General features: G+C 40.6%; 1 protein-coding gene across 1 annotated transcript in view; it reads right to left on the bottom strand.

Annotated features, from left to right (window-relative positions):
* Ddah1 (dimethylarginine dimethylaminohydrolase 1) overlaps nucleotides 1–11,692 on the bottom strand; it is a 151,591-nt gene that overhangs the window by 83,115 nt on the left and 56,784 nt on the right. The window lies entirely within an intron of this gene.

Here is an 11,692-nt window from a genome sequence, read left to right as displayed (position 1 = left end):
ACAGTACACAAGACTTTCCTATACTGTTTTACTCTAAGGTTAGTTTGATTTTTAGTGCGCTTTCTGGTAATTTACAACTGGACTAAAGTTTTGTTTCTAGAAAACACAATTCACAATAAAAACCTTCTCAGAATTCTCAATTTTGTTCCAAAAAATATTAGTTTAACCTCGCAGATCCACGTTCTCTGGAGAAAGTGTGGACGCACCCAGGGCGAGCGCCTGCTCTGGGTGATAAGAAGGGATCTGTGTGTGTTGGCTGTGGGGGCGGGCGGGGCCCCTCCCTGGGCCTGATAGTGTTTGATCTGGTAAGCATGAAAGAAAGCTTTCGGGAATTTTGCCCTTGGACATTTAAACTGAGAGCTTTATCACACAGAACGACAGCAAAAAGCAAAATGAAATACAATAGTTTCATCCAAGAAAAATTTGAGGAGAGCCCTTCAGAGCGTGCGAGACGCACAGTACTTTCTGCGTGCTTGCAGGCACCACATCCCTGAGCTCCACTCTTCAGGAATCTTATTTCCAGGCGTTGTGTCTGGGAGCATTTGCAGTTTTTCAGCACTTTAAAAACAGCCTCAAGTCAGAAACTGAAATGCTGATCTAGTTTTCAACCCCCAAGTCGCTCCTTAGTCAACACAACATCAACATTTCTGAACAAAGGATTCTTAGGGCTGGCTGTAGCTCAGGCAAGTCCTAAACTTATTAACGGGAAAATAAGTTAGTCTCAAAAGAAAAAAAAAATCATCTCTATCCTCAGTTGGAAAAAGATCTATTTTTCCCCTCATGCTGAATTATGTATTAAATCAGTTCAAGTTTTATGTTGGACCATTATTCTGTAATTTTAAATAGCTATTCAAATAAATGGATGTTTCAGTCTATTTTAAGTCTAATTGTTTACCAGAATACAATTCCGTGGGTAGGGATATGTAAAATACAGTTTCCCCCGTGTAATGACTTACAAATGGATACATGTTGTACTCTTGGCAAATTTGTTATAATTTAACAATGTAGCTCTTGACAAGAAAATACATTTGCTAATACAAGACATCTTCTATATCTTAAATCATACCCATTTTCCTCCTCCTGCTTTTATTAGGTTAAGAAATCTTTCTATCAGTAGTGTCTAACAAATTAGAATGCTTTAAATCCAAGACCCATCCCCCGCCCGTTTATGGAATGTTTAGGACTATATACTGTAATAAATAAGGTTATCCAGAAAATGCAGATCAACATCATAGTTCAGGCTGGGGAGATGGCTCAGTGGAATAAGCGCTTCCCTGGCAAGTGCCAGGGCCTAAGTTCAATCCCTGGTTCCGCAAAAAAAAAAAAAAAAAATCATAGTTCACAAGTACTAAACATCCAGTGGGCTCTGTTTCTTAGAGGACGCCACCGTTCCTAATGAGCCATGTTAAAGGCAACTTCTATAGGACTGAGCTGCCAAGCTGCGTGTTCATGTCTTAAAGGGCGCTGCGGAGCTTCATCTGTCCTTACCATCGCTGACTGCCACCAAACTTTAGGGGAGCAGCTCCTCCGCTATCTTTTCAACAGATTCCCCGTTTCAGCACCCACCTGTGTCACGGCAGCACGGTCTGACCCAGATTGAGCCGTGGAGCAAATAATAACACCAACTGCTGCTCCAGACAGAAAAAAATAGGAGCTCATTTTCCAGACTCTTGTGGGAATACACAGCATGTCTGCTGAGCTGAATCCAGGAGTTCAATGGCATTGTAGACTAAGCATTTCTTTATATTCTATGTAATGGCTTTTCCGTTCTTGGTGTTTTATAACACATTTCTGAGCCATGACTTAGAAAGTGAGGAAAGTTCTCCCTCCCTCCCAGGTCCCCCTCCCCATCTCAAATTGACTTATACAAGTTATTATTGCAAAGTGAAACTTGAATGGAAAAACCACAGGGGTCATTCCAAATAGGGGTCTCAGTGAACCCCGTCATTGCAACTGAAGTCAGTTCATGCTGATTTTCTTTATTGGGGAGAAGATCATTTTGTTAGACATTAAACCCAAACTTCAGGCTGGGAGATAGCTCAGTGGCATAAGTGCCTGCCTGACAAGCACAAGGTCCTGAGTTCGATCCCTAGTCCTGAAATCATCATCATCATCATCATCATCATCATCATCATCATCAGCAGCAGCAGCAGCAGCAGCAGCAGCAGCAGCAGCATCCCAAACTTCTTTCCGTTGTGTTTTGTTTTGCTTTATTTTTGCCAGAGAACAACACTTGAAGCTGCTTTAGGGGAGTCTGACAATATAATTGCTAACCCTAAAATCCATTATCTACACTGTATCTTTGATCACAACTATATTCCCATTTTAGCTACTTCTATTAGGTTAAGAACTCACACTATGGCCACTTTTTGACAAGTTCCTAGAATATTTTTAAGTGTGCCTGCCTGCATGCATATGCATATGTACCCACAAAACAGAAACAAAATCAAAAGACGTCCCAAAAAATCCCAAATCGAGAAAAATTAGGTCAGGATTACAATTCACATATACTACCCTGCCCTTCTGTCATCTTCAACTCTCTTGATAAAGACAAACATGCTTCTTTGCTAGTGCCACTGCTAAGTTCTCTGAGGCCTTCCCTTTTTTGTGTGCAGCAGCTAGCAGGTAATTTATCAGTTGTATAGCTGCCACTTTGTATAATTCTTAGTGAACATATTAGCAATTTGTTTCAATTTAACCAGACAATTGAAATGGGTCTGAATCAGTCTAGCCAACCATCTAACATAACAAAGATTGCCTAAAAGAAATATGGTTTAAATTGTATCTAAGATTACAGAAGGAAACAGGCAAATACCTGAGGAAGAGTACTTGTTTTTCTTGAAACAAAAAAATTTACTATAAAAATATGGTACTTAGTCCTGATATGGTTATTAGTGCAGATATGGAGATGCCTTTAAACAAACACAGGTGTCAGGAAGCTTGAAAACACAAATGGGGTTTTTCCTTACTTTTGGTAAGCTTGGCTTGAAGTCTTAAAAATGTAATGTTCTGGGTCAACAGCGGCAGAGCTCATAGCGGGGGATGGAGCGTTTCCTGCAGCACAAATGACCTAATGTACCTTCCAGACAGCTCTGCTTTGCAGCGGTACATGGTAAATGAGAGATGGCACCTGGGAACGGAAGTCTTGGGAGAAGGTAAGGCCTTCTATGAGAAAGAGGGACCTCAGAGGAGAAAAACAAGAGTCACAAATGCTTTGCTTCTGTTCAAGGTCAAGGTGCAAGGCTCCTCCATGTCTTATCTCAAGGTCCCCTCCTCCCGAGAGGAATATTCTCACCCACTCACCTGAATACATCCCCATTGAATTGGAACTCAAATAAAGAACTTACATTGCCAACTTAAAACAGTGTTTGGTTGTATTTAAGAGTATGCTAAAATCAGCCCCCAATAATTTAAGAGAAGCAGAGAACTGACACTTACCAGGGGAGCCTTTGGGTCACAGCTATTGTGTTTACTCCTTTGAATCTTTTAAAGGAGGTGTGATATGCATTCTGTTTACTCTATGGATAGGAAAGCTGGGACCCAAAGTGGTTGAGTAACTTGTCCAGGGTGACATCATGCACAGCTTGGACAGACTGGGTCTGTTTGACTCTGAAGTCCATATTCTATCTCAAAATATTTGATGTCATCCTGAAATATAACTTCATCTTGGGGAACTAAGAAATAGTGAAAAGAAGATTACCTCTAAATCCAATAAGCTTAAAATATTTTGGGTTTTTTTTTTTTATTTTGGTCTTTTTTTTGGAGATAGGGGCTTGCAATGCAGTTCAGGCTGGTCTTGAGTTCACTTTATAGCCCAGGCTGGTCTCTAATTTGCCACAATCCTCTTTCCTCAGTCTCCCAAGTGTTGGGACTACAGGCATGCACCAGCACATCCAGCAACATTTTGATTTTAAGATCATTATATTCTCGCTTTAAATTTACAATCCCAATGATCTCTTTAACCTTATTAAAATATTAGCCTCTCTGATAAATTATGTGAATCTCAACGATGTGAAATTGTTACCAAGTGAAAAAGAACAGAAATAAAATAATTATCAAATACTTTAAAACTTGAGGGGCTGGCAAGATAGCTCAGTGAACTAAAGCACCTGCTTAGGCAAGCTTAGGCAAGCACAGGGACTGCAGCTGGATGCCCGGCACAACACGCCATGTCAGCCCCGGCTCCAGGGCAGGCTGAGCTGATCAGTCCAGGCGTAGTGGCGCGCGCCTGTAATCCCAGCGCTGGGGAGGCTGAAAGCAGGAGGGTCACCACGAGTCTGAGGTGCATAGCGAGACCCTGCAACAACCAAATACATTTAAAAAAATTAAAACTTGTAATATTCAGAAAGGCTATACATAAATATGTATAAACATAATAAATTTCATTTTAAAATTATATTTTTAAATTGACAAAAATCATATGTTTGTGGTGTATAACATTGTTTGGGATGGCTAAGTCAAGCTAATTAACATATGTATTACCTCACATACTTCTCATATATTTGTGATGACAACGAATAAGATCTGTTAGTTATTTATAACTATTTGACACATTGTCATTAACTATAAAGAATAGAATAAACTGCAAACATTCATAAAAATAGGTTACATCCCTTTCTTTTATAGTAGTTTTTAATTTTTACATTTTAAACAATAGTTGCATCAAAGCCTTGGAATAATACACTACATTACAAAAGGTCTTTGTGACTCAAAGAGAAGCAAGAAAAATTAGAACATATTTAATAGAAATTAAGGAAAATCTTCTTTGGAAATATACAAGAACAAACACACATTGTATTTCTCAAAGAGTTTAGACTTCCACTCTAAGTTCTTGTGTTTGGTGTCTATGTCTACTTTTTAAATATTTCAACTTCCTTCAACATACTTTTGAAATTATGGGCAAGATATTTTCTACTGTGTTTTCCCAGCAAAAAGTACTCCAGCTATACACAGACTCTCCCATTGTACCCAAATTAAAGTTCTGGGCAAAGTTTTAATTACTAATTTAGGAAAAATGAAACATTTTAAAACTTCATATAGTCACCTTTTCTACCATCTAGAATAGAACCTTAGTATGATTGAAAAATCTCTTAGCAACCAAGAGCGGAGCTGGCCAACAATGGATGATTCACTGATTTAGCTGGAGTGTGCAGGAACGTCTGCCAAGAGGGCTGAATAAACTCACATTGCCAGACACTATGGTAAAACGCACCCTGACCTCTTTTAAAACTCTATCAGAGCGGAAAGTTAAACTTGCAGCTTTCCAGCAATTCACTGGCATCTGGAAATATGCTTGGATTGTAATATCTTGCTTCTCTAACAACCGATAGGCTTTCTTAGATGGTCATTTTCATCTAATTGGACAATGGCTGCTACTAAGCAGAGATTTCCAAGGGGACACCACGGTGTTTAAGCACTAGAAATAATGGTTGTCTATTCAAATGAAAGCTGAAAGGAGGCTTTTTGAAATCTCAAAGTGAAAGAACTGATTGTTAGTTTTTTGTAATATTGATTCAGGGATTTTGCAAGATTACCCTACATAATAATTTCCACATTTAAAACAGGTAAACACTATATAACCTGGGGTCTTTCTAGATGAACACAGTAGAGACTACGGCAGGACAACCTCTATAAAAATTCGAAAGGGGGCAGTTCTTGTTGCTTAACTCTGGCATTGGTCTCTACGACACCCACTTTGGGGCATTGTCTCTTCTGTTTCAGAACTGGAGCACCATGGAATTTTAAACTGTTAGCTTGAGTTCCAGCCACCCTGAGGCAGGCCAGTTTGACAGGATGGATTTTCTAGTTTAAAATGTGGTATTAGATCCATAGCACTTCTTCGTCACTAATAATGTCAGAGGTTGTAATAAAAAATAATCCGTGAAATGAAATCCTTCTTTCCCAGTATCACAAAGACACACATCTTCATTTCCTTTGTGGTTCCTTGACAACAGATGAAAGAAAGAGGAATTGTCTGCCTCGAAAAAATTCCACTTTGGGTGGCTTTATTGCCTCTTCTTCCTCCCCCTCTCCTTCTCTGTCTTGTGCTTTTTTTTTTATTCGAGCAGTAAAGGTTAACCATCTTTTGGACATTTGCATAATTATATGCTTAAAATATACAATTTTGATTTGTTTTTCTTTGTTGTATATACTGTCACGTATTCTATGATTATTTAAAAAAAAACCACATCCTGGAAATTTTACTGTTTTACTATGATACATCTACTTCACTTTAAAAATTGGTAAAGAGCAAATTTTATCATAGGTAGCTTACTGTTTTGAAGTAGGGCAAATTATACACGTCCACTGACTTGCACGTCTTAGGCATGTCTAACCTATTGTCCATGGGTTGGATTTGCTCACTTTGTAACAGAAAATCTTAAAGAATAAGGGAAGTCTTGTTACTTATATACATTCACTGTATTCCATCTTTAGTCTGCAGTCAAAGATAATTTCCCTTTGTATACCATGGCCCAGGCGAGCCAGGCACGTTGAACTCACAGGTTTCAGGTTGTACATGCCTGAACAGACAAGCAGAATGAAATAGTGTATGGAAAGTATAGATGAATTAATTTTTATTTTTATTTCCAACATATAATTTTTATTTCCTTCACTGATGGCACTTCTGCGTATCCAACAGCAGTGGAAGCGCTGACTGGGTTTCTCACACGGGGCAATGCAAACAGAGTAGGAAGGTAGAAGGATGGAATCTTGGAAGAAAGAAGCCAAGTCACTTGGGAAATCCCCACAGAAGGGAGATGGACACAGGGCTCTCCAACCTTGTTTGCCTCTGCATTCTAGTCAATGTTAGACCAGGCCCAGTGTTTCTAGTGTGGACTAATTTGGGTCTCCCTAGTCCAGTGTTTTGTCTTTCCAATGTACAGCAGAGATATTCCCCAAAGACCAAGATCTGATCACAGCACAGCTCAAATGAAACACCTTCATTATTTTTTTTTCTATAACTCTAATACTAGATGACCCATGTTCATTTATCACTGCAGCCTGGCATTGGAATCTAATCTCCTAATTTTTCTCCCGTCACTTTAAGTCCTGGCTACCTTAAACATCCTAGTGTTCTATGGGGATCTCCTGTTACCCCTCTGTACTTTTGACATATATGCCCCAAATATCTTTCACCTTTGTCTGCCTGGACCTCCCACAGAGTCCTAGATCCAGGTTGCTATTGCCTCTTTAGTGAAGGGCTAATATCCACAGCAGATATGTAGTTCTTTCTAGGTTCCCCACACAGCTGGCATTCATTTCTATAGCAGCATTTAATACTGTTGCAAGCCAGTAAGAAATACCCCTTTCCTTCTGGTGTAGCCACCTTGAGGGATAAAAACCAAAAAGGGGTGTGGACTCTGATTACAGAAGTGGGAAGGAGAGCGGGAGAACCCCTGAAAGGGTGGGGCTCTCCTTAGAGGGGGCCTAGCTTGTTGTACAGAGGACTCTTCATCCATGGGGATGGGTGCCAGCTCTGCCCGAGTAAACGCTTCATGGAGGCCACCCGAGCGCCTCGGAAGGGACCACAGCAGCCAGTGTCGGCGTCGCCCACAGATGGTCAGAGCATCACAACTACAGGGTGCGGCATGACATTCAGCCGCTCTCTCTGAAGCATTCAAAAACATTTTGACAGGAAGGCAGAAGCCTAAGAAATACCAAAAACCTGTTATTAACGCACTGGGTTAAATAAATTAAGCATCCTGAAAAAAAAATCTCAGTATGTAGCTTAGAGTATGATTTAAAAACCAAACTAAAAATGCTGAGGTGAGGTAGAAGAAAGAGAAAAATTCCTGTAACTGGGAAAATAATTAGAATGATAATAGACCTGTCTGAAGTCGGATTCCTACTTAGCTGACACAGTAAATGGTGACCCTGATGGGGGGACTGATGCTGTGTTTATTACCTTGCTGTGCAGTCCTGCTCTGTCTCCCTCACAAGACTGAGTTCCTGTGGTGGCGGGCTGGCCTTTCATTTCTGGATCGCCAGCCCCTAGCAAAGTGCCCATGGAGTGCACATCTGTCTTGATCCAGAAGCAGGGCAGCAGACAATTAATTCTACTGAGCCTTAAATAGAAAGGCAGGGAAAGAGACGTCTGTAGCTCTTCACAGCTGCCTAGAGACAAGTGCGGCGCTATCTGAGGGTAAGCGTTCTGTTTCGCTCTCACTTTGAGGTTTCCAAAGGGGACTGCTGCCGTGGTTGCCTTAGAAGTGTGCTCCTCCTGCTGGCTTCTGCGCTGAAAAGGAGGGACCTTAGGAGCCACAGAAAGGTCAGCTGACACCGCGGCCCAGGGCTAGGGAGGCTAATCAATAGCTGGAGAAGGACCTTAAAATGGATGAAAGCAGAACACCCACCTCCCCAGGCCTGTAGTAATCTTCCGCACGGATATCATTAGGGCTTCTTCCTTCTGGATTATCCCACCACTGCAGAATGTGCTTGCACAACTGAGAAAGAGGACTGCTTTTCAAATTCCTACAAGTACCAGATTCTAGGCAGAATGCCAACAGCAGGAAATAAAATGTGTGTTTTTGTTTTTGTTTTTTTTAAAATTAATTTAAAACATTTGAAAGGTTTTAAGCCTGGGATGGTCTCCCATTTACTATAGACTGTCATTATAATTCTACTCCATCTGACAAGAATTCATTGAGCGTAGAGCCTCGTAGGCTGTTAGATGCTCAGTGCAACTGGTTAAGGGATACAAATGAACACAGAAATGATGAGTCTGCTGGTAAGAAGTACTGAATTTTATCTTTTGGGAGGTCTTGTACCACTTGGTTCACTGGCCTGTCACCAGCTAGTCCCTCAGCAAATCACAATGTCCCCTCCCGTCTGGACAAGCTCGTCTCCCTGTGTGGACAGTCTCTGGGTCACTGCTAGCTCTGTACCTTTGCTTGATTGCTTCTTCACTGAAGACGTTCTCCCCACTTCCATTCCTCCCATTGAGGTGGTATGGCTCTAACTTTTTTCCTTGCTTCCCCCTAATTCTGCCCCTTCCTGTCCTCATCATGTTAAAGGGTTTATGTCGAGGGGACTTTATTTGTCTCCATCCTTGGAACAGTACAGTTAGTTCCCTAGGAAAAGATGAAACCTCTCCAAAAGAGTACAAATTTTACGGACAAAATGTTTTTAGCAAAGGTTACTCTGTTAATGTAATATAGCTGAAGTAAAATAATTTCATCAGTTAATGCATTGGTACAAGAATGATTACAAATAAAAATTATTAAAATACACACTTATGTAATAGAATGTATGAACAAGTTTGTGTTAACAAGCTTATGAAGCTCCAATTATTTTTGATAGATTCAAGGAAATGTAGTGCTCTTTAAACAATAGAACCTAGTGGCGCATGCCTATAGTACCAGCAATCGGGAGGCTGAAGCAGGAGGCTCGTGATGAGTTTGAGACCAGCCTGGGCCATAAAACGAGCTCAAGGCTAGCCTGAATTGCATAGTGACGCCCTGTCTCAAGAAGAAGAAGAAGAAAAAAAAAAAAAAATCAGAACTGAACCTCTGATAACAAAGAAGAAAAGGAAATTTACTTGGAGCTTTACCATAGTAGGACACTAGATCCCCGTCTGGTGAACCTGTGCCTTTACACATATTTTTTGCAGCTGCTGATACACTTTAGCATCAAAACTAAGCTTTGAAAGTTTGGATTCTTGTGTGTTGTGATAATCAGCTGGGATTTGGAAATGCCTTCAAAAATCTAATGCTCTGGCACTCGAACAAGGCTTCTGAAAAAACAATTTACCATCTGGAATCAAGTATTTTGTGGAAGTCCAAGACCAACAGACCAAAGAACATTTTTTTCAGTAACAGCTAAAATATGGCCCTTCCCTCTCCATCATATAAAGGTGGGTCTTCTATAAAGGGCCTGAGGTGGTTTACGATAACTAAGGTATGCCCAGAAGAAAGGTGCAGAAAACAAGATGCTCTAAATATTTATCACCTATTGTCTTTCCAAATACATTCCTTTGCTCTTTCAGCATCATTCTCTTCTAAAACTTATATCTGGGGCTGGCCAGATAGCTCAGCGAACTAAAGCACCTGCTTAGGCAGGCGCAGGGGACCGGGGCGGCATGCTATGCCAGCCCTGCTCCTGAGCGTGCTGAGAGGGCAACTGAGACTGGGTGTGGTGGTGAGCGCCTGTAATCCCAGTGCTTGTGAGGCTGAAAACAGGAGGATCACTATGAGTCCGATTTGTGTAGTGAGACCCTGTAGACCCTGTACTAACTACATAAAAAATAAATAAAAATAAAAAATAAAACTCAAACCTGAAAAAAGAAGCAAACTATCACAACTAAGCCTTTTTCATTTAACCTTCCTAAAAGACTTCTGGGTGAGAATCAGAAAAGAATCAACCAACACAATCTCATCTTCCCTTACGTGCTCCCAAAGAAGATGTGAGGTAGAAAGGAGTGAGGTTTGTCCAGACTGTTCTTGACTTCCGGGCAGCATTCTTTCCTCCTGGGCACGGGGCAGGACCCATCTGGAATGAGGGTCCACAATGGAGAAAGAACACTTTCTTTTGTGGTGCTGAGAGTCGAACCCAGGGCTTTATGCATGCAAGGCGAGAGCTCTACCACTGAGCCACATCCCCAGCCCAAAAGTGACTTTTCTAGGTCATAGTATCTCTGCGAGCAACAGAAAAAGTGTTTATGTCTATTAAACATTGACTAATGCTCTAAAAAATTTTATATTATTTTAAAAACATCTTACAATGTGTTCCTTACTGAAGCACTTAGTATGTATCAGACATTATATACTTATCCTTCAAAATACTAATTCTTATCCTTTTATTTTTTATGAATAATTAGTACAGGGGAATAAAGGTTCTGTAACAGACGGAAAAATAGAAAAATGCAACAGAAGAATGCAAGAACTGATACACATGTCTCATATAGGGACATAACTCAGGACAAAGGGAACACTGAAGATTAGTGGGCAAAGGGTAGATCATTTAATTATGATGTCTGAAGAGTTAGTTCTCCATATGGGGCAGCAAAAGAAATTGGTGTCATTCTTCATACCATACAAGAATAATGTCTTAAATGTGAAAGGCTTTTAGAAGACAGTATCAGAAAAAGGACTTTACCATGTAAAAATGAAGAGCTCTGTCCATCAGAAAATACCAAAGAGCCATAAACTTGGAGACTATATTTCAATACATTGACATCCAACACAGTGTTTCCCAAAACATTTACAGAACTCTTTAGTAAAGAACAACAATCCAAATAGCTCAGAGGATTAAAGCACCTGCAAGCAAATGCAGGGGCCAGGAGTTCAATCCCCGGGCCTGCCGTGTAGGCCCCACCCCCAGGACACATTGAGACAGCAATTGAGACAGGGTATGGTGGTGCGTGCCTGTAATCCCAGCTCTTAGGAGGCTGTAAACAGGCAGATCACTATGAGTCCTATGCAGTAGTGAGACCCTGAACACCCTGTAGACCTTTCCCTAAAATACCAAAAACAAAACAAAACAAAACAAAACAAAACAAAACAAAACAAAACACAAAAAAACAGTCCAACAGAAAAATGGGCATGTGATTCAGGCATTGCAAAGAAGCAGAGGAGAGACCTGACGGGCTTAGCATACGAGAGAGACCCAATCAATATTTGTAGGGTGAATGAAAACACACATAGCCCATAAACACATGAAAAGAACCTAATCAGAGAAACAAAATTGGAAACTA

The sequence above is a fragment of the Octodon degus genome, unplaced genomic scaffold (genome assembly GCF_000260255.1).
Source record: "Octodon degus isolate 3935 unplaced genomic scaffold, OctDeg1.0 scaffold00109, whole genome shotgun sequence".
Classification (NCBI taxonomy): domain Eukaryota; kingdom Metazoa; phylum Chordata; class Mammalia; order Rodentia; family Octodontidae; genus Octodon; species Octodon degus.
The sequence above is the reverse complement of the archived record's forward strand: the minus strand, read 5'-3'. Positions and strand labels throughout refer to the sequence as shown.